Below are 5,177 nucleotides of genomic sequence, written 5' to 3'. Positions count from 1 at the left end.
GCTATATGAGTTGAGGGTCTGGATTGGTGAATACTATGAACCCAATTTGGAGGAGCAAATTCCCTTGGTTGCTGCCATTCTGAAACATGGCATTCAGGGAATCTCCTCTCAGAGCAAAATCTCTCATTTTTGCACTTTTAAGGCTGAAAAACATGGAGTTCTGCTGGCCCTTGTGATATCATCAGGCCATCTTTTCTATTCTCCTGTTTTTTTATCATTCTGCTGGGCTTTTTGTTCTAGATTCTCAATATACATCTGGTTAGAAGCCTCCCAACAGTGGACATGCCAACACTTCAACATTAGAGTGTCTTGTAATTTCTTCCACCAGATTAATTAGTCCATTGCAGTAAATCTTAGTTTTGAGCAAAGTCTTTGGAAAAGAGTTAAAATGCAGAAAAGAATTTCTATAAAAGCATAACACACATGGTCTGGAGTCCAACAGTCAGTGCAGTCCTCGTTCTTAATTGAAACATCCTGACCATGATCTTTACCAGATGATTTCCTTTACCATTCTGGCCTTCTGATCTCTGCTCAGAATTTCCTACACGTTCAGATTATAGTGTTCTAGGGCTGCTTTTTCAGCCTGCATCTCTAGACCATTCCAAACTCTCCCGGCAAGCCAATTGCAAAGGCTCCTGAACTACATAGTCTGGTATAGTCCCTGAAATGATCCCACTTCAAAGTCTGCTCAGTTACTTTTTTTGTTCCTAAAACAAAAATAGTCAATGCCAAAAGTTAAAGTTTGTAAAGGTTTCAGTCAATAGTCAACTGGTTCTAAAGCAAAGTGGCATGAAAAGCCGCATCAGGTGATAATCAGTTCATGGCAAGGCAGGAAGAAGACAGCAAATAGGAGCAGCAGCCTGCCTTCTTTATGTCCCTTTATATTCCATCCAGGCTACTACAATCCTGGTGATTGGTGCCATCCATACCTAAAGTGGGGCTTCTATTACGCATACCCTGAATTCTAGTATCACACCCTTAATTAACTTTCCCACATGCTAATCAGCCACCTTCAAAACTCCCCAGCTCTGATTGTATAAGGCTTGTGGAGGAATATCTAGATACACGCCACAATATCAGCCCTGTGGTTGCAGGATTTATCTCTTTTCTTATCTTCAGTTGACCCAAATCTTCTCTATAGAGCATGTTTCTTTTCTTTTCTTTTTTTTTCTTTTCCTCTCTTTTCTCTTTTTACCTTTAATAAATGTAAAATCTCACCACTATTTCCTTTTCTCTTGACCAATTCTTTGTTGAGCACAGAAAGAATGTTGAAAACACCTTTACAATAAGACTGAGGCAACGAAAACTCAGTATTAGCATTTGATTATCCATATGAGCTCTGTGAATCAATCTATGAAATTTTCCTGTGATTAAGCTAGGCAGATTCAGTTTCATTTAAACAAATCTTAATAGATGCACGGTGCCTTACAGTGCCAGGCAACAAGCACTGGGAAGAGTGTATTTTATTTCAAATGAAAATAGAGCCAAAATAGTTGCTGCTAGATATGTGCTCTAATTTATTCTTATAAATTATTCTTTATGATTAATGTAGCTACTAGCTAAAATTGTTGCTGGTCATGACACAGAAATGCCAGAAAATTATTTTGCTGGATAGTAAAAGCTACTGACTTGTATACTAGATTATTATTGCAGCAATTACATACCTGACATTCAGAAGCCTTGAAGATGTGTGGTCCTTCAAATAGCAAACAAGTTGGAAATAAAAGAAACTCAAATACCAGAATCATGTTGATGGTCAGCATTTCTCCTTTTGGCAAGAAAGCAGACTTTATTCTGTACCAAGAAATGATTTGCATGACACTGGCTGCAGACATTACTTTCCTCCTGGTCACACATTAATTGACTACCTAGGTGCTCTGACTAAGGAGAGTAACACCAAGTGTTTATTAAGAAAGCCTTTCAAGAAAGCACAATGTAATCACAAACTAGATTGTCTTGATAATAATTAATACCTGGGGGCTAGCTTGTAGCCTAAGTCAATAAGGATTATTTTTTCCATTTCAGATCTATAAAATTCTAGACATGATTCTTTTTCTACACACCTTACCATAGAAACTAAAAGCAAAGTCTGTCAAATTCCTGATTCTGTATCTGTCACAGACACAATGCAAGAGATAAAACCTAATGAGTTTCCACAAACAAAACCAATTTGTTAACATTGACCGGTCACTTCAGTGAAAGAATCAGTCAATTTAATCAAATTGGCCAAAATGGCCTTTAGCTGAAGTGACAAATGGATGCAGTCAAAATAATCAAACTAAGTAAATGGACTGGGTGTGTTCACTTCAATATCCTTATAACAGTTCTGAATCTTAACATATTTGCTCATAAAGCACTACTCTCTGCAAGTGGAAAAATGTTACAGTTGGGGAGCACAAAAAGACACCTGCTCAGCCCAGTAGCCATACACACTCATCAGAATGAGCAAAATAGGTAGGCAAATGGAATAAACCTTCCCTCACCTCTTGACTGAAGGCATGCCCAAGAGTCCTACATCAGGTTTTCTAATCACTGGCATGTAAAGAATCCAGCAGAGACATTGCCCCAAGCCACAGTATAATTGATTATATACATATAGTATAAACATACGTTCACTGGACATTGGACACGGAAATACTGAATTAGGAAACATACCCATGTGGCTCTACCAGTAGTCTAAGAAGAATAGACAGCAGAGAAGGCTTTCTAAAGCCCCAAACAATCATGGTAATTCACTTCCCACTGTTGCCCTGCTGGCACAGTTCCTAAGCAGACTGGGAGAGCTGCTGCTTCTCTCAGATAACAAGGTAATTAATGTCAAAAAGGAAAACCATATTGAGGAGGGTCACTTGTAGCATCAGAATTATAAAAAGGTAGATTTAAAAAGCTTATTTCCATTCGCCTCTAACTTGTTTTTCCTAAGGCTTATTTTAAAGAGATCTGAAAAGGCAGGAGGACAGATGTGAATAAACAAAGGATATTACATAAAAATTAAGTCTTTTCCTCTTATTCTCATTCCATTACAGATCTTTTCTGAAACCTCAGTGACATTTCTTAACCCAAAACCCCAAAATTAGTTTCATCTACTTTTAAGGAATAGAATAAAATTTGTTTATAAAAACCAATAGTAATGATGTCAGCCTTTCACTGAGATAAGTTTTCCCACCAAATTGCTGCCCTTGTTCTCTACTTTGATGAAGATACATCAATAATCACTATTAGTTAATTAGTTAAACTATCAACAAATCACATCTGGGGACTTTTTCTATCAAAGATAGTGATGGGTCACAGAGACGTGTAGAGAAGATTATAAGAGAGTTAAATGTCTTCTGTTAACAGGAAAAACTAAGAGAAAATAAATATTATTTTCAAATTCATGATATTGATTTCAAAATAAATGCCAAGAATAATTTGTTTTAACTAAATATAAAATAAAAGGATATATATATATATGGATATGCATATATGTGAGTATATATCAATATATGAGCATGTATATATACGGCATGATGTCAGGCTGGCCCCAAATTATAATCTTGTTGACTCAGCCTCCCAAGAATCTGGAATTGTACGATTATGATTATGAACTAAAATTGCAGTTACACAAAATATATGATGTTGATTATTTCTTAAACTTTTGACACATGTAAAATGTGTATGATACAAGCAGCTGCAGTCTTTGGTCACACTCCAACCTTTCGTCATTTGTGCATACCCAAGCACTCATAGATTACCACCAATTTCATTAAAGAGAAATGAAATGAGCAATTTCCAAAAAAAAAAAAAAAAACCTTGATTAACTTTTTAAGATCATTGTTTCATCAGTTAGGGACCTTGGCTTTTTCCAGTTTGTGTCTCTATCTTCTCTAAGTCCTTAAAGTCTTCTCAGTCACCCAGCTAAAGGATGGTGGGGTGGAAATAATGGAGAAAGAAAGAAGGAAAGCTGTTAAAGATCGGGAGTGGATACCTCTTCATACATTTTACTCCCTTGAGTTCAGTCGAATGACCACATGTAAATGCAGGGCTGTGTAAATATTAGTCTATGAGTTGCAGAAGACAAGAAAATGGATTTTTAGTCAACACATAGCAGTCTGCAATTGCCCACCCTTCTGGAGCAGATCTTTCACTTTTTTTCCCCAAACATTAACATTTTTCTTGGAGAAGAAATTAAGCATGTCATCTAACCCAAATTCCCTGGATCCTTAAGTCCTGTGCAGTCCTTCCGTTAGGTCTGAGCGAGGTTTTCATAGACCTGCAATTTCCACACTAAAAAGTGATCTTTAAATGGTGGCACAGGGCCATATCCTTGCAATTGAAACTCAGCTTTGGAAAAAGGGAAGTAAAAAGTACACAGCAGCTGCCAGTCTGCAGCTGAGATTCTGCTGTGTGTGTAGGAAAGACCCTTGCCGCGACTGGGTGAAGGACCTACGTTAGACTGATTCTACCGCCTGAGGAGACCACTTGTCCTTTGTTCTCCATTGACCGTGGCTTCATTCTCTCTGAAAGGTTCTACCTGTCCACTGTTCTCCATAATAACATATAAAATGGGCTTTGGGGACTATAACCTCTTTGGTGATTTTACAGCTTTTGAAACAATTTTCTATTAGGACAAATTTTGAACCCCTAGTTTACATATATAAGTATGAAAAATTGAAATTTACTTTAACCTCATGGATTTTGCATCACAATCTTCACATAAATTTAGTAGGCTTCTAATCTAGTTGTTTTTGGTCAGCTCCAATTGCACATATGAGTAACTCATAATTCCATGTATGAATAATCCAACTATTCTTTCTAAAACTTATGTATTTCTTTGCACCTATACATTTCTTTGCCACTTTATTTTCTTGTCTCTTTTGAAATGAAGAACAACCTCCTCTAGTGTATCTGAAGTATAAATTTCCTTAAGATGAATGACACATAAACCTGACTCTTTTGTTTAAAAGAAGAGTTTTATCTCTGCTGCTCTATCTCTTATTCAGTTTTATCTCTCATTATTTGAGTATAAGGTTTCTCAATCCCCAGAGAGCTCTTGCCTTTCTCCATTTCCTTCTAGTTGTCTTAAAAATCAGCCCATTCTTTCCTGATTCATCTCTTTCCTATAACATTTAAGGCAGCTGATAGTGTTAATCCTTTGATCCTTTAATAATTTTCTTTAGCAGTAAAATCAAAGCTCT

This window comes from Fukomys damarensis, unplaced genomic scaffold (assembly GCF_012274545.1).
Source record: "Fukomys damarensis isolate Sample0158 unplaced genomic scaffold, DMR_v1.0_HiC HiC_scaffold_15, whole genome shotgun sequence".
In the NCBI taxonomy this organism is placed as follows: domain Eukaryota; kingdom Metazoa; phylum Chordata; class Mammalia; order Rodentia; family Bathyergidae; genus Fukomys; species Fukomys damarensis.
This window is presented reverse-complemented; position numbering follows the sequence as displayed.